This window comes from Peromyscus californicus, unplaced genomic scaffold, assembly GCF_007827085.1.
Source record: "Peromyscus californicus insignis strain IS unplaced genomic scaffold, ASM782708v3 Scaffold_3__1_contigs__length_106647218, whole genome shotgun sequence".
In the NCBI taxonomy this organism is placed as follows: Eukaryota; Metazoa; Chordata; class Mammalia; order Rodentia; family Cricetidae; genus Peromyscus; species Peromyscus californicus.
In genome coordinates, this window is record NW_026294551.1 from 80,563,474 (window position 1) to 80,591,453 (window position 27,980).

A 27,980-nucleotide genomic window follows, 5' to 3' on the forward strand; every position below is an offset into this window, starting at 1 on the left:
ATATACCACATGGAACAATGGACTTTTCTCTAACAATAAAAATATTCCTTCATGTCATGCATTGTGGCACATGCCCTTAATCAGCACTTGGAAGGCAGAGCCCGGAAGATCTCTTGAGAGTCTGAGGCCAGCCTGGTCTACATAGTGAGTACTAGTGAGACCATATCTTGAAAACCCAACAAACTATTCCTTCATGCTTATCATTTGCCCTCAGGACACAGTCACTGCTGATGCTAACCACTCTTTCCTGACACTTTACATTCTAGTAGACCTGTATTCCGTTTAATTTTCCCTCCACACTCTGAGGCAGGTTCCAAAACTGCCTCTAATTCACAGTGTTTGGCAGGTGTCAAAGTGTTGAGATTAAGCAAAACCTTATAGCAAAAAGGAATAGGTCATAGGTGAAGGGTTTGAAAGTGAATGCTTACTCGAACCTGGACATCGTGAGTGAGTTGTGTTAGCCATTGTTCTCTTCCATTTGCCTTAGCAGCATCATAGAAACGGCACAAATCCATGCTTTATTCTTAGTTCCTGAGAATATTAATGTAGGCTTAGTTCAGACAAAGAGTTAGAGGAGCAAGAGGAAACCTTTCTCTGAGTTATGCTGTGTGGAGGTATGGAACAACATTGTTGCTTTTTCTTTTTCTTTCTTCTTTTTCTTAAAGACCAAGTCAATATTAAACAGAAATCCCCCCAACAACCAATTTCTATTGATGTATATATCTTTAAATATAATTATTCTTATGAGAATTCAGCTATGTGATTAACTGTTAGAGCTAGTGATGCATTCACTGTGAGCAATGAGTACTTTGGGGATCTGACATATTTCAGCACATGGATTGTTCAGAATGTGGGCTGTGGCTGGTTTTCCAGATGGTTTTGGATATTTACATGCTCATGTATTCAAATTGCATCATATTACAGACTGAGAAAATTGTTTTACCTTTAGGTTCTGATTATGTCACCAAAGAAGTCTCCGTTTGATGCTCAGATATCGTCAACATTTTTCTAAGACTTATCTGCCCATTTTAACTGAGGGTTTTAGGTGTTCCAATATAAAGCAATGGTCTCACCACTCTTATTCTTCAAATGTAGAGATTCTGCTTTCCTTTACAAACAAAAAACTTAAATATCAGTACATTTAGGAAAGTTGATAAAGGAGCAGAGTGTATGATAACAGGATTTGACAAAAACAATGTAGGTTGTATGTAAACAAATGAATTGTTGCATAAATTTGGGCAAGAACTTGCTGTCACTTCCATAACAGAAGTTCCCATCTTTTATTTTTTTAAAAAAACTTTCTTTTTGTTCTTATTAGTGTGTGTGAGGAACATGTGTACATGTATGTATACCATGTGCGTGTTTTGTTCCCACAGAGGCCAGAATGAGATGGCAGGTTCCCTGGAACTGTAGTTAGAAGTGGTTGTTAGCCACCATATCAGTGCTGAGATCCGAACCCAGTTCTCTGCAAAAGCAGCAATTGTTTAACAACTGAGTCTCTATAAGAGAAATCCCTATAGTTAAACTGAAGTGAATTTCTATGATTATAAAATGTCAGTAGTGTAGGTAATCAATAGACATGAGATATGAGGTGAACCTGAACATTCTCTCAAAACAATGACATCTTTCTGAACCTGAGCCCAAAAGTCTAGTTCAGCAACTTAATGAATATGCTGAGCTTCAATGTACCTGTGAATTTTCTTCAGAGAAAAAAGACAGGAATTTGTGCCTCTTCCCTTAAGGAGCTTAATTGTAGCAGCAAGAGGGAGATAGACACCATGAATGCTATTAATTTCATAGGAAAACCATAAATCAAAAGGATTGTAATCTTTGGTGGATATAAGAAAAGAGATCAGAATTTGTTGGGAGCAAATGTGAAAGATTAAAATGACATTTAACTATTTGGAAATGGACCCTGAAGGATGACCAAGACATTTTTTGCAGTTATTAATGAGCTATGGAAAAGCTTGAAATAAGTCTTGCATGAATGCAATGTATGCGTAAGTTGAAGAGATAAACAGCTACCAAGGCAGCTAAGATGTAGGATGCTCCTCCATATCAGGAGGAGATTCCAAATTGTAGCTAGACAGTGTGCTCTAGAGCTCAGTCCTTATAATGCTTTTTCATTCTTTATTTTAATCGAAGATAAGAGAGCTTTTTTTATCATACTAAGTAATGGATGCTTTGCCGCACACTCCACTTTGCACGAGAAGCATGCAGAGCAACCATAGAGGAAGCGAAACAATAACGATGAGTCATAATTTAAAGAGCAGTAGACTTGAAAAGAATTAACAGGACCGGAAAACACAGTAAGATTTTACAAGCAAGAACAACAACAACAAACAACCACGCAAAACAACTCTTCTTGCAAAAGTAGTGTTTTCTATGCATATTTATGGGTCCCCCATTTGTAATGTGTGACGTGGCCTCTTACATCATTTTAACCTTAGTACAAATTTTCACAGACTGATGCCTAAAAGCTTAGATCACAGACCCTTTCAAAATCAGAATGGATAGCTTGGGAGCTGATCAATGTGAAAGCATAAGCAAAATATTTTTTTAGGCCCTGGGTTCAATCCTCAGCACTTAAAACAATAAAATAAAATTACTGTGGGAAAGTAGTTAAGAATTTACAGGAAGAAACCTGTAAGAATGTAACAGATTTTCATCTCATTGCTTATTACTTCATAAGAGCCAGGGGTAAAAGTAGACTTTAAGGACTTGTCTGCCCCCTCCTTCCTTCCATATGGAAAAAGGGAGTATAAAAGGGATGGGAGAAAATAAACCACTAAGATACTATCACGACTAAAATTTAAGTTTTTGGTTTTCCTTGGAGAAGAGAAAAATATCTAAAACTTAAAGATTAAAATTAATTAGGTATCTGTCTTCTACAACAACTCTTGAAGATAGGAAGTCAAGCTCCTGGATTTGGAAAGACCCACCAGCAACCATCAGCATGTTGATGTAATCCCTATGAATTCTTTCCTCAAAAATAGGAACTTCAAGTAGATACCTAGCAATATTTAGTCTGCATCTACAAACAGGCTAGCTTTTGTGTTTCCTCTTTTGTTCAGGGCACACAGCAGAAGACAATGTTCACATTGGCTTCCTGAGCATCCTGGATCTATCATATGCTGCAAATTAGGAGGGTATATAAGCAAATTATACTGGGAGCCTCCTCATGGGATCAGACTCTGTCTACTGCTGCAAGACTTTTGCTTAAGTAATCTCTTAGCCTCCTCTACTTGCTTATCATTTGCATAGGAATTTTGCTCCCAATGTCCCAGTGAAGGAATTGGACCTAAGTCCAGGGGACAGTTTGAAGTGCATCTAGGGAAAACAATCATCTCTGGAAGAGAAAGCATCTTTATCAGAACTGCTTAAATTCAAAACATGAAGGAACAGAGCTAGTTGCTAAGTTTTGATACTAGTTGTATGAGTGTGTGGTACCATGGTATGAAGAGGCAAAACCTTCCTATTAACTCTGTTGTCTCAAATATAAATGAGAAGGCCAAACTAAATGATCTTCACATTCTTAGCAGATGAAACTATCTATGATATAAACCAGACATTGGCAAACTATGGATTTCTAGCCAAATCCAACCTTACCGTTTATTTTACTATTTCAGATTTTTCAAGCCAGAGGGGATCCCAGCACTGAGAGAAGGAGGTAGATATGCAGTCTCATCCCGAACCAATAAGCTGTTTGCAATTGATACTGGCTGGCAAAGGGTGTATCAACTACACTTCCGGGCAGGCAGGCCTCATGTCCAGAAGTAGTTGGCCAATATAAAACAAACTCCATGTTTTGGGGGTGTGGGTTGTTTTGTTTTGACACTTTGTCTTATTCTTTTTTTGTTTGTTGTGAGTTTTGTCTTTTGTTTGTGTTTATTCACTTATTTTGAGAGAGAGCTAGAGATAACATAAATATGTACTGGTGTGGAAGAAGTTTGGAGGATCTGAGAGGAGTTTGAACAGGGGAAATATGATCAAAACATGTTAATGAAAAATAACGATTTCAGTTTTGTTGGAATGCAACCCTTTTCATGAGTTTAGGCATTGTCTATGAGTACTTTAGTACAACCACTGGACACATGAGTAATCTACACTATTCTGAGACTTACATTAATATCTTCAACATTTAAAAAAATAACACAGATATTGAGGCAAAGCAAGTCAAGCATCTTTCCCCGGTTCACTGGGAACTGGGCAGGAACAGGGACAAAATTCACTTTCAGCCAATCTACATCCAGGCAAGTGCTTTTAGCATTGCAGATCATCCTGGATATTGGAAGGGCCATGAGGAAAGTGGATCTTAAAACCTCTGAGTCATCATAATATGCTGCTTTTGTTTTATTCTTAGAAGTGGAGTTAACATCAACAGGAACTCAAGTGGAAGCATGAATGGAGGAAAGTGGGGAGGGGGATGGAGTCTGCAAATTCACCAAAGTTAGAAAATATCACCAAAGATAAAATTTAGCCCACTTATTTTTTTCACCATCACATACCACCCTGCCTGAAATGTGTTTCATGTTTTCTTCATTTTTCCTCATGGTGCAAATCACAGGCACATTCACAGATGAATTCACAAGTGAGATAGTTGACTTGGTCGTCAGCAGTGGCATCCCGCATCTCTGGAGTGTAACTAATCATTTTCTGTCACTTCGCACTTCTCATCCACTTCCCACTTCCTTTGAGATTGCATTTGTACTGAGGCAACCTGATGAGTGAGAATGCTAAGGGCAGATGATTTTGCTCTTCACAATCCACAGCAGGGCAGTGCTCAGGCACATTAGCTTTGAGGTGTTTTTTTTTTCTTTGTAGATCCTATTGTGGAGACCCTTAAAATACATTTGCATGCCCTTTGCCACTGTGGTAAAGACTCAGTTGAATGGAACAAAGTTCACAGACTAGCATAAAACAAAGAAGGAAATGTCTCACAGAGGAGAGAATAGAGAGCCATTTTTCAATATATCTTCCTTAAATGACAGTTGGAATTCATATTATTGGAGGAGCAGAGTTAGAGTCTTATAATTTGGGGGAAACTTGCATTGGTTCCTAAAAATCCCCTCTTCTTCCTATTTTTCCTTCTATTTTTGATAAACATTTCTCACTTAAATGGTTTTCATAACTGTACGGTATGAACTTGGCTCAAATAACTTAGTTTTGGCCATTAACTCCTTTCCTAGTGCTCCCAAATGTAAGTAAAGTTGTTGGTAAATTTCTTTTGCTGTTGTTGCTGTTTATTTGCTATTATGAACTAATCTGTTATTGCTTTAATCTCATAAGTCTTTTTCACTGTATTTTATTGTTTTCCTTTAGAATGATTTCTTTTTTCCCCTTATTTTTGAAAAGAGATTTGTTTCTTACATAATATATACTGATAACAGTTTCCTCTCCCTCTACTCCAACCTCTCCTCTCATCCAGATCCACTCTATTTCTGTCTCTCATTAGAAAACAAATAGGGCCGGGCAGTGGTGGCGCACGCCTTTAATCCCAGCACTCGGGAGGCAGAGCCAGGTGGATCTCTGTGAGTTCGAGGCCAGCCTGGGCTACCAAGTGAGTCCCAGGAAAGGCGCAAAACTACACAGAGAAACCCTGTCTCGAAAAACCAAAAAAAAGAAAACAAATAGGTTTCTACTAGGTAATGATAAATAATTAAATTAAATTAAACAAAACAAGAAGAAATAAACTTCTTAATTCTGCCCAGGTCAGAATTTCCTGGAATTATCATTTTTAACATTTTTGGGGGTTCGTAATAAAACTAAGCCTTTCTCTCTCCCCCCCTCTTTCTCCATTCGCTCCCTCTCTCCATTTTTTCACTCTCTTCCTCTCTCCCTCTGTCTTATCACTCCATTTATTTAAGTTTTTAATTTATAGTTATATTACTTCCATAATGTCTGATCTCTTAATTTTGCTAGACATGGTGCTAAACAATAAGCTTCCCTTCACTGAGTCCTCACATTAACCCTTAGATCTTGCAACTGCCACCCAGACTTTGTGAATGATAAAACTAGGTAACAAAAATGCTTAAAGATTTGCTAAAGTTTATACAATACCAATGATGAGCTATTATTACTGCATAATAATCATAAAGGTGAACTCAAGACTCTGACTCAGGTGGGTTGGACTCTAGGTGGTAACATTCAACATTGTACAATTTCAGAGGGTAATATTCCAGAGTTCCTGAAATAGTAAAAGGGGGGGGGGGTATCAAAGTATCTTAGTTGCTAGGAATGGACCAGATTGTAGTTACGACTATAGATCTGTGTAGTGCTTGCGGCTGCTGGACAATGAACTAAACATTGTATGTAACGTAGCATGTATATTAGAGGGTGCTGTGACTATAACTTTCTAAAAAAACTATCCTGTTCATTAACAATATATTAGATCTATCTGGACTGGGGAAAATGCAAGGCAGACCAGTAAGGGGAAACCCTCTATACACATACACACCCATGTACCTGAGCACCTGAACACACAGGTGCACACATTTCAACCAGGCACAGGAGAGAGGGCAGGAAGAGAGCACCCCCAACAGTCTGTTTAGGGATTAAAGGAATTTTAAAAAGGGGAAAGCCTCTAGTGGGTTTTTGAGGACAAACATTGGTTCTTCGTTGAATGGAGTCTGCTGTTGCAACATAGATTAGGGAATTTTGGTAAGTAATGTACGGTCTTTAAAATTGGCTATTTAAAAACAGAAATTGTGAGCTGGAGAGATAGCCCTGCAGTTAGAAAGACTAGATGTTCTTTCAAAGGACCAGAGTTTGGTTCTCAGCACCTGCAGGGAGGCTCACAATCATCTGTAACTCTATTTCTGGGGGAATCTGATGCCCTCTTCTGGCCTCCTCGGGTCCGGAATGCACCTGGCACAAACATGCAGGAAAAAAACAGAGATAGTGCTTCCTTTATGCTTTAAGTGGGCTTTCAAAGAAGAATTACAAATTATAACGATATATAAATCACATTGAGAATGTAAGAACTTAATGTATCAGAGTTTCTAAGATGTTGCCAATGAGAAAAAGAACTGTGGAAGAAAAAAGCCTTCCGGGACATTAGACTGCATGAGAAACTTCTGCAGGCAGTCCTCGGACACCTTTGAAGATTCACTAGGAACTGTGACACCCAGTTTCCTTTGCCTAAATCTTAAGCACTATTCTGAGAACTTTATACAAACGATGTCTTTATATTTCAGCCACACTCATTTGTCCTTGTCTCATTTCCTAGACTCAGGTTTCTGCCTGATGGTGTGCAGCTTTAAATGCTGCTTCCTGCACACCTCAGGGCTGCAGCAGACCCATCTAATCAAATCGTGTGCTCCCCGGTCTTCAGGAACTCTGTCAGAGCCTGGAATGACTTCTGAAACCCAGGCTCATTTGGTCCCTCCTTCACCGCAGTCCATCTACACAGGCTCACGTCAGTGCTCCTGCCTCTGGGTTTTATCTTTCTCTCTCTGCCTGGCATAGCTTCCTCCAGGTGTGTCCCCCTGCCAGCTACACACTCACAGCTGATCTTCTCTACGATGTGCTCAGAGTGAGTGGCCCATCCTGGGTCTCACAAGTTCCATTTAGTATCACCCTTATATTATAGCCACCTAATGTCTGCTCATCTGGACTGTATTTTCTTTTTACTCATTCAATGTCTTCTAACATTAAAATGTAAATTTTAAAACACCCCACCTATCTGCTTCAAAGATCACTCAGAACATCAGACACACTGCCTGAAATAAAATTTTCATACTGCAGGAGGAACAAAGTTTCAAATATCTTAATGAGTTCTTTTTTTCCTGGTTGCTGTTTTTTTCTTCTAATCAGCTGTGTGGGTTGCCCATTTCTGAGAATCATTTTACAAGAGACACTTTACATACATCATACATCTGAACTTTTTACAACACTGTGAGGTAATTATACTGTGCACATGGATACTTCCAGAGTCTATACACAGCAGGATCAGAATCCAGATGAAGTGAATCCTCTTGTCATTAAGCCACACAACCCTCTGCTATCGGAAGAGTAAGTCCAGACTGCTCATAATTCACTTTATTACAAGATGTCTTCTCTGCTTTTCTGTCCCTTATTTCCACCATAGGTTTAATTTTTGTAACCATGATGTGTTTTAGAGTTCCTTTGACACTTTTTAGGTTTTCTATTTCTTCATTCCCACAGAGGTGTGACATATCAAACATGTGTTATAAATATTTTCCTTGCTTGTTGAAAAAAATTGATTAACTGTATAAAGATATGAGGAATATAAAGACAATCATTTAAGAAGTTTTTGTGAGAACATACTGGCTCTTCATTGAATGGAGTCAGCTCTTGCAATAAATACAAAGTAGGTGGCGTTCATCATATATCATCTTCACACAAATACTATAATATTAATAAGAACAATAAAGATATATGGAAACATTAACCAGACTACACATAAAAGGACATAAACACAGAAATGTTTATTCCTCCAATACTTTACCAGCTCATGTTGTAAAGTTCTCTTTCAAAAGGAACTCTTATCCCCAGAGTACTTTCTGCATCTGTGGAATACAGTTGAATTTACACCTGTTCTCTTTGACTTCCTGTAGAGGTCAATGTCTTTCTAAAAACTGGTAGGCTATCAAGCAGGAACTCTCCACACTGAGTAGAGTGATTGTTTTTATGCATTCACTGAGAACACAGAAATGAAAAGAGACAACAGATATCAGTTAAATCACTTCATAAGGGAAACCAATATTGTGCTGAGGAGATAGGTTAGGAAAGTGTCTGTCACAGAAGTACAAAGACTTGAACTAAGATCCTCAGCACCTACATAAGCCATAGGGTGTGGGTGCAGGTCTGCAATCCTAGCACTAGAAAGGCTGAGACAAGTTGATCCTGAAGTTTACTGGCTAGCTAGCCTAGCTGAGTCTGAGCAGCAGGTTCAGTGAGAGACTCTGACTCAAAAACTAAGATGGGGAGTGACTGAAGACAATAATTGACTTCAACCTTAGTCCTCTATTCCCATACATACACATGCATGTACAGGTGTACACACATATGCCAGATGCACAAGAGAAGGGGGAGAGCAGGCACACCCCAATGGTCTATTTCTACTTAGGAACTAAGGGAACTTTAAAAAAATTTCTAATAAGATCCTACTGTGTATGCCCTAGATAGTTTCTAGACACTAGAGATATTCTGATAAAACAGTTATCATTGGTACAAGGAAAATGTATTTTAGTGGAGAATTAGTTACTGCACAAGCAAAAATATAACTTCATACACAGTAGAAAATATGGTGTTTTTGTTTGTTTGTTTGTTTTTGCAAAGAGGGGTATTTGCAAGAAGAAATTTCAGAGCAATTCCTGGTGAGAGCTCAGGATAAGCTACCTGAAGAAATTGCATTCAAACTGGAACTTGCAACCTGGAGCAGTAAATCTAGGCACAAAACAGCAGTGATGTATTCTGATGGAAACAGGGAGAAATGTGGAGAAAAAGGAGATGTATCTAGTAGGTGGAACAGTAACCAAATCTCTCCTGTGGTAAAGAAGAGTGACTGGAACCAAACTGAACACATAAGACCCCAAATAAAAGGAACAGTAGATTTTATCAAGCATCAATTAAGACAGAATGATGGGTAGTGGCTACTCAAAATACATAGCAATGCACGTGTGCTGGCAATATGCTGTATGGTGATATTTTATTTGTGCTGAAATGTGATTTTATCTGTATGTTAATAAATAAAAGTGCCTGGGGGTCAGAGCTAATAGCAAGCCATAGCAGAAGTCTGGCAGTGGTAGCACACGCCCTTAATCCCAGTCACATGACAGGCAGATCTCTGTGTGTTCAAGGACACCACCAGCGTGGAGACACATGCCTTTAATCCCAATACCAACCATAGAAGACCTGGAGGTCTGTATAGACAGGCAGTGATGAGGAGGTCATGTGGTTGGGTTTACAACCAATGAGAAGGCAGAACAGAAAGTCAATAAAAAGACAGACACACAAGAAGTAGGTCTCTTTCTCAGGGGAAGTACGGCAGTGGCATTGGGTGGTAAGAAGGTGGTCTCAGCTTTTGGCTACTGCTCTCTGACCTCTGGGGCTTTTAATTCTGCATTTGGCTCTGTGTTTCTTATTTAATAAAACCATTTAGAATTACATCTACAATGCTGAACTGCATAACACACCTCTATATCTTTTACACAGTCATAAAATCATTTAGTGGATTGTTTTAACAGTTGCCATTGAGTGCCCATTCTACATCACTATGCTCTAACTTGATGGCATCTAGACATGACAAATCATGCTGAAGCCAACTTAAACATTCGCACGTTGAGTCTTTGAATACATTGCCTTCATAATACTAAATATATCCTCCAGCAGTGGGTCATGGTAGGAGGGATGAATAAATTTATAAATAATTCTCAAAATCTGAGGCTTCAATCAAAGGTCAGCTTCTAAGGCAGTCATCCTCTTAGGTAGAATATTGGACAGAGATATCCTAGTTGGATAAGCATACACAATAATATTCTTTTCATCAAGTCTCAGTTTATTATTTTGTAAGCTGTGGCTACTGGCAAACTTATTACCTGGCAAGCAGCTTATCTGTTGTAGATGAAAAAAGTAGAATAGGCTTAATAGAAAATTTACAGCCTGTAATAGACAATATAGACAATAAAGAGCAAATATGACATTTTGCTCCACATGAACAAATGGAAGATTGTTTCTCATTTATTATAAGGTTCAATTCAGGGCTATATTTGCTTTTTGAGACCTGCCTGATTGTAGAAGCTACCAGATATATTCCTTGGTGTAGCATGGGAAGACTGGGAAGCTCCCAGGTGATCCTAATGCATAATGACGGTGCAAACACCTAACCTGGAGCCTGTTGGAGAAGGGCGACCACTCCTTGTCCTGGTCCCCTCCAGGGAAGAATTCAAATAAATGCCCAGATTGCCAAAGGGCAGGTGAAAGAAGGCTTGCAACTGTGGTGTTAGAGAATCTGAAAGATTCATAATAATGTGCTCCCAGGGCCTCTTTTGCCCTACATTTTCTGTTTAGTTTGAGTCTCTAGCTGGCTGTAAATGTTGAACATTTCCTACCCTGGGATTTTGGTTCCCATTGCATCATTATAGAACCCAGTGCCACAAAAGCTAAAACTGTTCCTTCAAGTCATTAACAGAAATAACTTTGTATCATATTAGTGCATTAGGTTACACCTCAGCCGGGAAAAGTTTATGCAATGAAAATGATTGATCTAACCCTGAAATATTGGGATGTTGTATCCTCGTTTTCTTTTCCACACTGCTGTTGATATATCTTCCCATGGGTACTTTTGATTACTTCCATCATTATCCCATCTTGAAAATGACTTTCAGGTCTTTTGACAGTCTGGATCAGTCATATAATAGACTCATACACAGGGTTTTTTTCTTCTTTTCTTTTGGAAACATTCCATCTTTTGATCAAGTGGTCTGTTCACGATCCTTTGAAGTTACTTTGTGCTTTTGGTTCTCTATGCTAATGGTTCTCAGACTTTCATATACGTCCCAACCACCTGAGAATCTTGTGAAAACACATGCTTATGTTCATTCATCAGTGATGTGCGTGCAGTGAACTTCTACATTTCTATCAAATTTCCAGGCATTGAAGCTGGAGTTGGTACTAGACGCTTGTTTGCATCTCGTGGTTTTACCAACAGGCTAATAAAATTAGTAGAAGTAGATTTTCCTAAACACTTAGTGACTGCCTCCTGTTAATCGATGGCTTCTGATAATTTACGAGATGACTAGGAAACAAAGTTTTAAATATAATTTTGTTAATCTTGGATCAGAGAAGTCCTTGTGTTTAAAATGTGTTCCCTCCAAACTGCTTGAAGAAGCGAGTGAGTGGTATCATATCCCAAAACAGCTTGTTTTGCTGATTACCGAGTCAGCTGAATGTTAAGGTACATGAAACTATGGAAACCAGAGTAGGGACAAGCAGACCAGGAAAGAAAATCACTTTCCCTTCATCTGTTATATAAATATAAATATTTTTGCCAAGCTTTTGAACCCAAGATGTCAAGGCATGAATCATTATGCTTTTTATCCAATTAAAGAACTCATATTTTCTCTACATTGTCACACTGGTGTATGATAGGAAAATATGACTAAGCAGCAATTTCTCACAGTTACATTAACTAGGGGTTAAATTCTATCCTAGCAACAGAAAGTTACAGCTGCTGTTAGAAGTATAGTAATTACTCTGGTCAACATTCTCCAGGAAACTCCAGCTGCCTTATCAAGCATGCTTTGTCAGGAAGACTCCTTTGCTGCTTGGAACACGAAAAGTACAATAACCACAATGGCACCAACGAAAGAGCTGAAAGAAACTACTTCAGAAGCTATGCTGCCTTTTTATTTCTTAAATTTAAATTTAAGACTCTGATAAGGCTGGTTATGTAACTAGAAAACATTCTGCTTCATTGTTCAGAGAATGCAAGACAGAGTGAGAGTAAGAGAGTGGGAGAAAGTTCAGTTCTTTTTAAAAAGGGGAAAGTGGACACTGGGTGCCACCCCTAACAAAGAAGTTATTTGCAATTGATCGCTGCTGGGAAAGGGAAAATTAATTTTCTCCAAAGGGGTGTCACTGGGTATATCAATCACACTCCAGGGCAGGTCCCATACCTGGGAGTACTTGGCCAACACAAAATCTGGTTGGTTTTTATTATTTGTTTCTTTGTTTGAGTGAGATTTTTGTTTAATTTTGGCGTTCCTTTCTCATTGTTTTTCTGTTTGTTTTGATTTTTGATTTTGTGCTTTTTTTCTGGAAGGGAAGAAAGAACACAAATTTGGTGAGTAGGGGGCTGGAGAGAATCTGGGAGGAATTAGGCGACAGGAAAACCAGGATCAAATATACCATATGGGAAAAATTTTGAAAGCTTTTTGCCACACACTGAAATTTTAAAAAATAAACAAGATCAATAATAATAAAGAACTTCATAGCATCGTCTACTCAAGAGAAAAGTAAATATACCTGTTAAGTAAACCCTACGTGCCTCAGTGTACCACCAATACCCTCTGGATAGAAGCTCAGCTCCAGACCTCATCAGGGGTCAAAAGGCTTCATCTTACCAGTGTGAGTATTTATGGAATGTGTCACCATAAAGCTAATCCAGGCCAAGGTAAGTTGTAGTTCCTACAGTTACTTCCATGTTTTTGATCCTTTTCTCCTATGAGTAGAGATTTCATAGAAACAGACCAAGACATAGCGAACCTATAGACAGGTGAAGAAGTGATGGAAGGAAAAAAAGTGAAGGTTTCAAAGGAACTGCTTAAAGGAAAATTAGAGTTTATCATTTTCCACCCTCGTGATGGTGAACCAACCCACAGACTTGAAATAGTTAGGCAAGCCCTCTTATCATTGAGCTTAAACATTATATAAACACAGTCTAGCTGCTACATTATGAGACATAACATACACTGCCCCCATGTAAGATGTGGACTGATTAATGTTATCCTCATTTTACTTAGACTAAAACTCAAAGTTATTACCTTACTTGGCTCCCTGGATAAGGTGCCTAAAAACATGTGCAACATCATCTAATCTCATACTCTGTTTGGCTTGCCATGCTTAGACAGGAATATTTCATTCTCAAACTTACCAAGCTTTTCCTAAGCAGGAATTTTTCATTGGCTATTTCTTTTATGTGCATTGATGTGTATTTTACTCATCTTGGCAACTCTTGGTCTGCATATGGCAGGTTCCTGCCTGTCAGTCTTATATTTCTTAAATGCTTCATTTACCAGAAGGTTTCCCTTGGTAATAACATGTAAACTATCACTTCAAAGCTTTATATCCCACTTCTTGGGAACTCAACTGGACACTTGAAACAACAGGTTAAAAACTACTTTGAGAATTTCTGAAAACCATGGCTTTATTTTTTAAAAAAATTATATGAAGATACTTATAGAATCTATAGCTTTTGTTGACCAAAAATATCTAAGTTGACTTTATATTTTAAAATATATTACACCATCAAAATACAAGTTTAGTAAGTATCTGCTGTATACCTGGCAGCATTTTAATGCCTTGTGCTCTTAGAGGGATGAAAATCAACCAGCAGCTGCTTCTCTCAAGCTTATCTTCAGATAGAGAAGTGTGATTACAAAATGCATTAAAAAGATCATGTCTTAGAGATGGAAAGATGGCTTAGTAGTTAAGAGCATAAATTACACTTATAGAGAACATGAATTTGATTTTCCATACCCATGCAAGGCAACTCATACCTGCCTGTAACTCCAGCTCCAGGGGAGATATGATGCCTCTGGTTTTGGTGGACACTCACACACATCAGTGAATACCTACACACATACATATGCACACTTAGATAGAATTAAAAATAATGGACTGGAGAGATGGCTTAGTGGTTAAGAGCACTGACTGCTCTTCCAGAGGACTTGGGTTCAATTCCCAGCACCCACATGGCAGCTAACAACTGCCTATAACTCCAATATCTGACACCCTCACATAGATGTACATGCAGGCCAATGCACATAAAATAAAAATAAATTATAAAAATAATAATAATAAGAAGAAATTAAAATATTTTAAAATTACATAATATTAAATATCGTACAGGTAAGGCCTCTGTTTTTGGTGATTTTGATGTATAACTGAAGACAAAAATACGTGTCAAGAAACACCCTGAATAGCCACGTAAGAAATATTAGAACTTAAGAAAGATTCAAAGAGCAGAGTAATGACCTGTAGTTTAGGGGCTCAAAGGAGACTGCTTTGAAATTGAGATAGTTTGTCTTTGTGTTTTCCTGTTAAAACTGATATTTTTGTATATTTAAATAAGTTTCTATACTCTAAACATGACAGTAAGTAATGGAAATATAATATTAAATGCAAAAGGAAGAGTCTCTACAGCCATTTAACTTACATATTATTTGTTTAAAGACCAATAACAATTGGAAAGATTAATGAATATGCAATATAGTGCCAATTGGACATGATGATTATGAAATAAGTTTAAGTTCAGAAAAACAACAAAGAAAAAAAGATTCACATCATTTTAGGTATAGAAATTAGGGAAGGCCACTCTAACATGTGGAATTTGAATTGAATTCTAAAGGATGAAAACAGTCAAAATTATAGAGGAAATCTCTAAGAAAGAGAAACTCAGGCAGCAACAAAGGCTCCAAACAAGATTGTGATGAGGGGAAGAGAACAGATGTAAAAAAAAGTGAATTGAGATGTCAAGAATCAGTGAGTAGCCTGATTTGAGATTACGGTAAGGAGCTGACAAAGCCTTACAGGCCAGGGTAAAGAGCTGGCGTTTTGACTCTTACAACTCAACATGACACTGTTTAGGTTTTAAGATGCACTAATGTACAACCTCCATAAAACAGGAAATTTGGGTGCCAAGAAAGTATATATATATCCAACAATGTGTGCAGATTATTTATAAGCAGAAATTAAATAAGAACACCAATGAATGAACCAATGACCTTAATAAATTGCAAGGTATTCTAAGCTCATTTATCAGAAGATACCTGAAAAGTTCGGTAAGGCACCAGTTTCTCCAACTCAGTATATACATTCAGTGTTATCTTCATTCAAATTCTAGGAAGCTACTTTACAGATATTGATAATCTCCATCTTGAGGGTATATATGAAAAGGATTTGGAATGAATAATACACTACTGAGACATCATGATAGAACCGGAAGATGACACTGGCCTACTTTAGGACTGACGAAAGCTCTCATAATCACAGCAGCATGTAACCAGAGAAAGAATAGACATAGATCAATGCAGCAAAATAGCTCAGAAAAAGACTCACGATAATTTAGTCAGCTTAGTTTTAAAATAGACACAAAGGGAATTCAATGGAGAAAGGATAATCTCTGGAACAAATGGTGCTGTTACAATTGGGCATCCATGTCAAAATTATAAACCTAATCATAGATGTTATGCCATGCATAAAGTTAATTTAAAATGCATTGTAGGCTTTAGTGGAGATCCAAAACCTGAAAACTGCTCTATGAAATCACAAAGGGGAAGTTTTTGTGACCTTCGATGTTTGAGATAACCTCTCAGATGCCACCTCAACAATATCTTCCCTAAAGCATTTACTCTGACGAATCCTCAGAGAAGCTGACAGAAGCTCCTGATTTCTAACAGTATTCTCTAATAAAAGATACAGCTCTTTAAAAATAAAGCCTGATCCAGGGCTGAGACAAGGCATATGCAAGATGAGTCTGAGCTATTCTGTGGTACCTGAAAGGAAGGACATTTTCAAGACAAGGGAAAAAAGAAATACCTCACACCAATAGGTAGAGTATGGCAAAGGACACAAAGTAGAACGGAGAGAATTTCCCATGCCCAAAGAGGAAATAATTCAAGAAACAAAATAGATAAAATAATAATGGAATATAATACAATGTGCAAAGTCAGTATCAACAAGTGGTTAGAAAAATAAATAGGAAGGAGTAGACAAATACCCTCTCTAAAAGAATTCCAACTGACTTATGCAGGCATTCTACCTTCAAGTGAGTGCCTCAGGGTTTTCAGCTTCCAGTGTTGGCTGCACATGGCGATTTCCTTCCAAAGAGCACAGTAAAGGAATAGGAAAAGGAGGATACTGATGGAGGATAATCCTGACCATCAGAACCTCAGTCAGTGGTTAGAAAGTACAGCACTACCAGACTGCTCACATGAATCCCCACTGTGATATGTGGACAAGGGCACTTCTGCTCTGAGTCAAGACAAAAAGTATTATTGCAGGAAAAACCACACAACACACACACAATACACACATATACCACACATCCAAACACCACACACACACACACACACACACGTGCACACACACACACACACGTACACACACACACACACACTCATTCAGAGATGTTTCTCAAGTTGCTTCTTCAATATACCTCGAAACTTTTTTTGTTTTGTTTTGAGACACGGTTTCTCTGTGTAGTTTTGGTGCCTGTCCTGGACCTCGCTCTGTGGACCAGGCTGGCCTTGAACTCACAGAGATCAGCCTGGCTCTGCCTCCTGAGTGCTGGAATTAAAGGCGTGTGCTACCACCGCCCGGCTACACCTCGAAACTTTTTAAAATGATCAAAACCAATGAAAGCTAGTTTTTTTTCACACACGGAAGAAATGGGATGTGATATCTCAGATAAGCTCCTGGACAGAAAAGTGATACCAGATAAATGCAAGAAAACATTAATAGCTTCTTCTTTGAGGAAAACAGCAAACGGTGGATGACACCTGTGCAGCGGTAGGGCCGGAAGGACCCTGGGCCTAGGATTAGGAGCCTAGGCAGCTTCTGCAGAGGATCAGCAGTCTTAGCAGCCACGGTCATGAATGAGGCTGTGGTTGTGGTAGCTGCAGGGCTTGTGGAGGTGAAGCCGAAGACAAGGAGTGGATCTCTGTCACCAAGGTGGGCCGCCTGTTTAAGGACATGAAGATAAAGTCGCTGGAGGAGATCTACCTGTTCTCCCTGCCCATTAACGGAATCCGAGATTATTGACTTTTTCCTGGGTATATCTCTAAAGGATGAGGTTCATGTCAGTGCAGAAGCAGACTCGAGCTGGCCAGTAGACTAGCTTCAAGGCTTTTGTCACTATTGGGGACTAAGATGTTCATGTTGGTCTTGGTGTTAAGTAATCCAAGGATGTAGTCACTGCCATCCGAGGGGCCATTATCTTGACCAAACTTTCCATTGTCGCTGTGTAGAGAGGTTACTGGGGAACAAGATTGGCAAGCCCCACACTGTGCCGCGCAAAGTGACAGGTCACTGTGTGTAGGTAGAGTTTTCCTGCCTGACCCACAGTCAGGACAAATCTCTCTCACCTGCCAGTCCCACGGCGCTTAGACCCAACCAAGTAAACACAGAGACTTATTATATTGGTTACAAACTGTATGGCCGTGGCAGTCTTCTTGCTAACTGTTCTTACAGCTTAAATTAATCCATTTCCATTAATCTATACCTTGCCAAGTAGCTTGTGGCTTACCGGCATCTTCACATGCTGTTTCTCATCGTGGCAGCTAGCAGTGTCTCTCTGACTCAGCCTTCCACTTCCCAGCTTTATTCTCCTCCTTGTCCCGCCTACACTTCCTGCCTAGCCAATGGCCAATCAGTGTTTTATTTATTGACTAATCAGCAACACATTTGCCATACAGAACATCCCACAGCAACTGTGGCTCTGTGTTGGTGCGTCTCATCCCTGCCCCCAGAGGCACTGGCATTGGCTCTGCTCCTGTGCCTAAGAAGTTACTGATGATGGCCGGTATTGATGACTGCTACTCATCAGCCAGGGGCTGCACTGCCACCCTGGGCAACTTTGCCGAGGCCACCTTTGGCGCTATCTCTAAAAGCAACTAGGACGTGGTATCAAACTGGTTATGGAAATTCAAATTTTTCATAGGAAGAACTCTGCACTTAGAAAAACTAGACATGAGTTTTATCTTAGCTGGTTTTTAAATTGGATGGTCACACACGAATAGCTTGGCCTATGTAAGTTTTTGTTTTAGTTTGGTTTAGTTTTTCCCTATCTTGAATGATATCTTTGTTTTATTAGTTTGTTTATTTTTGAGGTTATATTTTAATTACATTTCTCCTTTTTCTTCCTCTAAACTCTCCCATATGCCCCTCCCTGGAGTCCTTCAAATTTACAGACTATTTTTTAAGAATCATTAGTGTGTGCATATATGTATTTCTATGGACATGTACATATTCATAAATGTAACCTCTCAAGTACACATGTTAACTGTATATATGTTTTCAGGACTGCCAGTTTGGCACTGGACAACCAATTGGTGTGCTCATCTCTGGGGAGGACCACTTCTCCAGTTCCTAAATTTACCTAATTGCTTGTAATTATTTTCATATGGTAAAGGGGTCAAAAATCTCATCTTTTAAATGATCTCATTGGACTTCCTATCTAGCAAATAGATTATTGAAAGATCGAATGAGGTTTCATACATGGAGATAGTTTATAAATTTTATTACAGATGTTAGAATTATCAGTTACATCACAGAAGAATAGATCTGTACTAGAAACACTATCATGAACAATTCAATCATGAACTGCAAGGGAACAAAATAGTCTGAGCTAATAAAAAGCTCTACCTTGCATGGAAATTAGGATTAAGGAGTCCAAACATCGAATATTGCTGCAAACATGAAACCACATGCCAAAAAAAAAAAAAAAAATTGAAATATGTGGCAAGAAATCAAGTTTGTAGCACTGAGAATACTTTATTACATATTGTCTAATTAGGAGAGTCTTCAAAATTCCATACACAGATCTTCCTGAAACACAATGACACCTTAAACTTAGTATAGTTTGCATTTGATGCAAAAAAGCAGAGCGAGCACACTTATATTTTTGTACTAACTCATCTAGGGCTATGCCACTCTAACACTGTGCTCAAAAACTCTCATGATAAGTCCAAAATGACAGCCAATCAAATGTGAATCTACTTCGGTTTCCTAGGCAACTGACACACAGCTAGAGAAAGAGATTTCACAGGGTTGGGGGAAAATGCTGCAGCGATTTCACCTTACGAATACTTTTCTTTCCAAAGGGGAAGTATAGAGTTGACAAGTGTCATGTTTGGAAGGCTATTTTCTCTTTTCCAATTTGCTTTCTGGGTCTGTGTATATAGAATATAATTACTAGATACTAGCTAAGGTCTAGGTAGATAGCACAAATTCCTATTCCCCTTCTTTAGATTCCAGGATGTGTACATACACACACACACACACACACACACAAAACAAACAAACAAACAAACAAACAAACAAAACAAAACAAAAAAAAAAACAACCAGTTTGGGAAAACAGATGAATAATTCAAAAAAAAAGCCCAAACATGCTGTTTAGGATCTGTGAAGACTACTGTTTTCTGAAACAGGTTTTTAGGTGAGGTCATTTGAAAAATTATCTTTGGATATTAACCTTACTCTGACCTCAGTGTGAATTGAGGACTTTGCTTTATTGTCATTGTACAAAAATCGGACAGAGTGGTTATTGAGTGGCATATATTAGCTTTCTCCTTTGCAGAATGCAGTGTATACCAAAGACATAATAAGTATTCAACAAACTGCTTCAAGAGGAAGAGAGCATAGAACACGAGTCTCTCACATCCTTGTCTATCCTCAACTCAAGGCATACTTGTAATTTTCTCAGTGAGCAATTGGAAAGTACCAACTTTTGAAATCAGACAAATTGTATTCTTTGATGATTTTTCCCTTTTCTAATTCAACTCTGAGATGTATCAGTATCTGTATCTGAGATGTGATCAGTACCAATTAGCTAAGACTAATAGATGAAATAACTCTCTACTTCCATTCTTTGTAGCCTAGGATATGTACTCAGCATTTTGAAAGAAGGTAAATCTGAGTTCTTTCTTTTTTTATTTATTTTATTAAAATTTCTATTCATTTTACATAACAACCATATACCCTCCTCTCCTCCTTCCTCCTGCCCCCAGCCTTCCTACCCATCCCACCCTCCCATTCCCATCTCCTCCAAGGCAAAGTCTCCCATGGGGAGTCAGCAGAACCTAGTACCTTCAGTTGAGGCAGGCCCAAGCCCCTCCTCCCTGCACCAAGGCTGTGCAAAGCTGTCCCACCATAGGCACTGGGCTCCAAAAAGCCAGCTCATGAACCAGGGACAGGTCCCGGTCCCACTGTCTGGGGGCCCCCAGGCAGTTCAAGCTAAACAACTGTCTCACCTATCCAGAGGGCCTAGTCCAGTACCATGGGGGCTCCTCAACTATTGGTCCATATTTCATATGTTTCCACTAGTTTGGCTGGCCATCTCTGTACATTTTGCCATCATGATCTCGATGTCCCTTGCTTATAGAATCTCTCCTCTCTCTCTCATAATGTCCTCCTGGAGCTTAGCCTGGTGCCCAGCCATGGATCTCTCCGTCTGATTCCATCAGTCACTGGATGAAGGTTCTATGATGACAGTTAGGGTATTCATTAATCTATTACCTATTAATAAATGGACCTCCTAAAGCTAAGAAGCTTTTGTAGGGCAAAGGACATGGTCAATAAGGCAAAACAACAGCCTACAGAATCGGAAAAGATCTTCACCAACCCCACATCTGACAGAGGGCTGATCTCATAAAATATATAAAGAATTCAAGAAACTAGACATCAAAATATCGAACAATCCAATTAAAAAATGGGCTACAGTCTCAAAAAACCAAAAAAAAAAAAAAATGGGCTACAGAGCTAAACAGAGAACTCTCAAAAGAAGAATCTCAAATGGCCAAAAGACATTTAAGGAAATGCTCAACAACCTTGGTCATCAGGGAAATGCAAATCAAAACGACTCTGAGTTCTTTCTTAAGCAAACAGTCATTAAGCATTTACTATATGCAGGTGTTGCCCTGTGTTGTGTCTGTCTTAGCTAAGTTTGTTGAATGAAAAGAAGGTGGGCTATTTCCATTGTGTCCTAGGGAAGGCAGAATGCATGTCTAAGGGAAGACCTTACATCCTTGGAAACATTGGAGCCACTGAGAGTCAGGAGTCCTTCACTGTAACGGAAGCATTGAATGTTTCTACTAATGAATTCCATGAAGAGACACTGCTATTTGAGGGTTGTTTCTGTAGCTGAGTTCTAAATTAGTCTCATGTTCATACTGTACCAAAGTTGACAGAAAGGGATTCATAAAATGATAGAAATGGGGGAAAAAAACACATTAAATCCTGTTATTTTAAATTATAGTACACCTCTAAATTGTGTGTGGATCTCATTTTTGAAGTTCACTGATGTATAAGCATGTAGTGAGAAATATCCAACATGATCTGAAATGAAATGCTCTAAGAGATTTCTGGTTGGCAGAATTTCAGATCACATAATGATTATAATAATTGGACTCTATGACCGTTTCCCAAGGAAATTCACTAAGACCATTAAGACAAGTATATGAATATATGTTATACATAAAAATATCTGAGTGCATGAAATAATGTAGTATCTGGGGTATAAAGGAGATTCCATGTAATTTTGAATGTTTCATGTATAGTGCATGCACCTATTCATACTATATCCACAGAGTCAAATTTTAGACTCTTAACCTAATAAAATATTATATAAAAGTAATATAAAATGAGCCAAGTCAGAATTTATCAGTATAAGAGAATTTCAGCTTTTCTTGGTGTAGCTATTCTATAATAAGATGGATTATGCTGTCTACAACTGACCCTACTGCCTCCAGAGTTTTGGGTTTTAAGAATAATATCAACTTTATAGTTTTTATGCATACATCTGTAAATACCTGAATTGAGCAATTCATAAATGATTGCAAGGTTGAATATGAAAAGAAAGTCTTACCTCCCTCCCTTGCAAGTATTAAAAATAAAACAAAACACTAACAGAATTACAGTCTTGATTATTGTCTTTAAACTGTCAAATACTCAGGTCCAAATACCCTCTATTTTCTTCTATTTGTGAATAGCTAAGGAGAGAGAGGAGGGAAGGAAGAAGAGGGGACAAGGGGAAAGGGAGAAGGAAGGAGGGAGAGGGAAAAGGAAGGAGGAAGGGAGTGTTAGAAAGGGAGGGAGGGAGACACACACACACACACACACAGAGAGAGAGAGAGAGAGAGAGAGAGAGAGAGAGAGAGAGAGAGAGAGAGAGAGAGAGAGAGAGAGAGAGAGAGAGAAACAGCACCCAGGAAATACTGCCCAGTGTGGCTATTCTTGGATGATTCTCTCAGGTGGTTAATCACCAGGATTAATTAGCAAGCAGCTACTGTGCGAACCTGACCTTTCCTCCCTGAGTCTTCATTGCACATCACTAGGTATTTCCTAAAATCAGGTGGATCAAGTCTGTAAAGTAAGCCCTGAGGCCTGATCCAGAAGGAAGGATGCTCAGTGCTCACAGGTATCCATCCCAACAGTAGGAGTCATGCTCTGTGTGCTGAGGGAGGCAACCACTAAAAAAATACATCTGTTCCCACCCACACCTTCTCCCACTGACAAATGCTGGGCTCCTGGGGCCAGAACTCTAGAATTTTATTCCAAAAAATACATTTATGAAAAAAGGGGGAGGAAGAAATAAAGAAAAGGCTGTCGGCAATGCACCACCTGCCCCCAGTTGAATCTCTAATTATGCCCACACCCCTAAAACAGTACTCTGCAAAGCAACCAAGTGTTGCTGTCTCAAATCAGTGCACGCGTTAAAATGGGACCACAGTTAAACACATCTGCTCATGAAGCTGGCATGCTAAGAGATACAAAGATGCTTGCTAGAGCAGAATAAAATATCTGCTCTCCTAGCACCAAATTCTCAGCTGGTTAAGAATACCACCTACTCTATGCAGCTGCATGTAACTAAGTGGCAGGTACCTGGCTGGCCTAACACATTATATACCCTCCTTCTCCTTCTCCCCCTCCATCTCCCCTCCCCCTCCCTCTTCCTTTCCTTCCCCCTTCTCTCTCACCCCCCTCTCTCCTCTCTGTCCATCCTTTCTCTCTTTCTCTCCTCCCCTGCCTCCATATAGTACTGACTGTCTTCTCACTTGTGACCCTGTTACCTGCTAAATCAGTCCCCTGATCTGAGGACAGGGATTGTAGTTATGTACCACCATGGCTGGCTCATTTATAAACCTGTACTGGCTTTATGGGGAGGGAGGGAGGTGATGTAAAGTAGAGACATTATTAAATAAATGTGATCCATTTATTCTCATAGATGTTATGGCTGAATAAGCTTGTTGGGTTTTTGTACAGCATTATTAATATAGACATTCATGCTTTTTTATATCATTATGTTGGATATATATATTTTGGAGCTCAGATATTTATTCTAGGATGACTGATAAAAGCCTAAAGAACTGCCTTCAGGATTCAGAAAAATTGATGCCTGAAAGAGGTATATAAATAAGAGGTATATTTAGGGTTTATTTTTAAAGGAGAAGAAAACCCCAAGTATTTATTTCAGGGAGTAATAAATTATGGCTTAATATTACAAACAACCTACAAATCAAGTTTCTGTTATATTTATGCATCTTTTTGTACCGCGGATGAAAACACCAAAAGTATAGATTATAAAGACCTTAGAAAAACTCTGCATCCTAAAGACGCTAGAAGAGCTGACAGAACACCAAAATAAGCACTGCTGAATCTTTAATATATGAAAAAATTATTTTTAATTGCTATTAGTGGTATGTATTTCCAAAGCTGCCTTCAAAGCACATGGTAAAATTATACTCTCTGCTACAGGGTGATTGAGTACATACAACTTTCTTTGGCCTCCAAAACATAGTCATCGCACAGAAAACAGTTAACCATGTCCACTTTCTCTTTTCTCTAGTATTCAGGAGAACTTTACATGGCAAGATACAGGCAGAGGTCGGGACTTCCTAAACAGGACTCCATCCACTCAGGCACTAAGGCCAACAATCAATAAAGGAGACCTCATGGAATTAATGAAGCTAAACAGCCAAAGCAAGAGTTAATTGGGTAAAGATGCAGACCGCAAAGTGGGATAACATCTTTGCTAGCTACACATGTGCACAGAAAGTTCTAGAATACAGAAAGCACTGCTAAACTAAAACAACAGCAACTAAACAAGAAAACAGACAACTCAGTTCCAAAGTGGGCTTGAGGACGGAACTTCAGCCACTCAAAAAAAAAAAGAAATACAAATAGCAAGTAAAATTTTTTTATTTTGAATTAAAAGTTTTTTTTTTCCATTTTCCATACCAACCACAGTTCCCCCTCCCTCCCCTCCTTCTGCTTACCCCTCCCCACTTTTCCCCCACCCCCCAGCCACTCCTCAGAGAGGGTGAGGCCTCCCATGGGGAGTCAGCAAAGTCTGGGTCAAGGATGGTCTAGTTCGGGGTAAGGACAGAGAGGGAGAGCAGGGAAAGAGATATCTTGATAGAGGGAGCTATTATGAGGTTAGGGAGAAACCTGGTGGTAGGGAAACTCCCAGGAACCCATAAGGATGAACCCAGCTAAGACTCCAAGCCATAGTGGAGAGGGTCCCTAAGCCTTCCCCTGTAATCAGGTCGATGACTGCCCTAACTGTCATCATAGAACCTTCATCCAGTAACTGATGGAAGCAGGTGCAGAGATCCACAGCTAAGCACTGGGCCGAGCCCTTGGAGTCTAGTCCAAGAGAGGGAGGAGGGATTATATGAGCAAAGGGTCAAGATCATGATGGGAAAACCCACAGACCGCTGACTGGAGCTAGTTGGAGCTCACTGACTCTGGATTGACAGCTGGGGAACTTGCATGGGACTGAGCAAGTAAATATTTTTAAAGGTGTTCAATATTCTTATCAAGGAAGTGAAAACTAAAACTACTTTGAAATTCCATCTCACTGTAGTAATAACAGCTGTCATCAGGAAAAAAGAAAACAAATGCTGGCATTGATGTGGAGAAAGCAGAACTCGTATTTTCTCTGGGTGAGAGGATAAACTGCTGTGGCCGCTATGGAAATCAGTTGTGGAGGTTCCTCAGTAAACTAAAAATAGAGCTTTCATCTGACCCAGCTATACCACCCCTGGGCACATACTCAAAGACTTTACATCCTAAACAGATATACTTTCACATCACCTTTATTTCTGTTCTGTTCACAATAACAAGTAAGTGGACTTAGCATAGGTGTCGTTCGACTGATGAATGGAAAATGAAAATGGGAATGGGAAATGAAAAAAATGCATAGATAGATAGATTAGATAGATAGATAGATAGATAGATAGATAGATAGATAGATAGATAGATATAGAGATATAGAGAGGGGGAGGGAGGGAGAAATTAAATCATGAACTTTTCAGAAAAAAAAGTATAGAATTGGAAAAATATCACATAATTCAAGAAATCCATACTCAGAGAGACAAACACCACAAGATCTCTTACATTAGCAGCTCCTAGTTTCTAATGGGTACATGTGTGTATTTATGTGAGACTGAAGTGTACGGAGGCCAAGAAACTAGAATGGGACCCATGAGAGAGGGAAATAATTGGCTTAATTGGAGAAGGGTGTGAAGAGAAGAGAGGTGGGCAAGGGTCAACTCCAATTAAGAATGTATAAAACCATCATAAGAACATACGCTAGTTTATCAACTAATTGCAAACATGAAAAAAATTTTATGTGGCAACTGCTTAATCATCAAGAGTCAGCCGGGCAGTGGTGGCGCATGCCTTTAATCTCAGCACTCAGGAGGCAGAGGCAGGCGGATCTTTGTGAGTTCGAGGCCAGCCTGGTCTACAGAGCGAGATCCAGGAAAGGCGCAAAGCTACACAGAGAAACCGTGTCTTGAAAAACAACAACAAAAAAAATCATCAAGAGTCTGCGTGAGAAGGAACAGAATGCACTTCACAATGATACCCAAAGAAGCTGAGCTTCAGTGTAACAGTAAAGTGAACAAAGTGTTGCAAGTGTTTCTAAATTCTTGAAACAACTTATTCTACTTTACCCTAATCAATTACCAAGTAGGTAACATCTGTATATTGGAATGTAAAGTAGAATACTCAAGAGATTTTCTTATTTGTTCAAGATCTAGGTCACTATGAGACTTTGAGGCTCATGAGATGGCAAGGGTAAGGGAAATATCCCCCACCTCCGCTGCTTGCAACAGGCAGGAGGGCTGACCGGGAGACAGGAGAGCTGACCTGGGGGCAGGAGAACGGAAGAGCTGGCCCTGCTCCTTACCAAGTACAGAAATCTGGAGAGCTGATCCTGCACTTGGCAGGGACAAAATAGTAAAGCTGGCCATGGTGATGTGAGTGCAGGTGAGATGGATCTCAGGGTGTGAGAGCAGAAGTGGCCCTGCTCCTTGCTGGCTGCTACATTGAGTGAGCTAGACAGGGCAGTGCTGAAGAGCTCATCCGGATGGTGATGGTGAGGAAACGCCTGGCAGACTGACCAACCCAACTACCACCCAGGCCCAGAACAAGGACTACGAGGTAGCCCACCCCAACACCCACCTCATCCTATGAACGTCTGGAGCTTGTGGAGTGGCCAGACCTGCAGATCCAAAGCCTCAGGGTCTCCATGACACAAGGCAACAGTAGGATATCCAAGAAGAGCCCCAGCAAGGGCCCAGTATCCAGAAGGTAGCAGAAGCCAGTGGCCTTGAGCTATACCAAAGACTCATCGCAATGAACACTCACAATTAAAGAAGTATGCACTAAAGGGTATACTGTGACTCACTGAGCCACACTGAGACTTTTTTTTGTTTATTTTTTCTTTGTTTGCTTTTTGGTTTTTTTTGGGGGGAGTGACTTTTAAATTTTGTTTGGGGGTAGGTTGCAAGGGCAGAAGTAATGGGACAGGGAGATGAGTGGGGTGGGAAGGCAGGATGTGAAGTCCACAAAGAATCAATAAAAAGTTTTAAAAAATTAAAAAAGGAAGAAAAAAGACTTTGAGGCTCAAATCTTCATCTGTAAACTCATTCTACTGACTTTTGAAAGGTAAAATAAGTTACTTCTGATCTTCTTTAGCTATAGTAGCTCTAGACAGAGGCTTGATTTTTGATATGTGATTTTTTTACATGTATTTTTAAAACTAAACCATGGCAACAGAAACATCGACAACAGCATTTTATGATTTAGAGAGCATTCCCACAAAACCTTTTTCACTACATCCTTACAGGAAGTTTGGCTTTAAGTAGGACAGGCATTGTGATCTCATTATTACAAAAAAAGAAAATAAGGTCTTAGAAAAACTACATGTTAGTCGATATGCTCAAGGTCACAGAGCCAAGGATCTCCAGTGTCAAGAATTATTCTCCAATGACAATAACACTGCCTGGGGAGGTTTCTGGAAGCAGGGACTTCTGGGAAACTGTAAAGAGATGTCTTTGCTTAAAGTAGACTCGGCAGATAATTTGCAATTTTATTTAGCAATCAGGATCTCTGATACCATTTTTAAATCACTCTTCATTGCAATCAGTTCTAAAAATAGAACTGATTAATATTGCCACAAAAATAGTAGAACAAGTCAGGTTTAGATTGCAAAGTGATGATGGG

At 39.3% G+C, this 27,980-nt stretch overlaps 1 pseudogene; it reads left to right on the top strand.

The window, feature by feature from the left end:
- Nucleotides 1-7,918: 7,918 nt before the first annotated feature.
- Nucleotides 7,919-18,363, top strand: LOC128122622 (40S ribosomal protein S2-like; annotated as a pseudogene).
- The last annotated feature ends 9,617 nt before the right edge of the window (nt 18,364-27,980 follow it).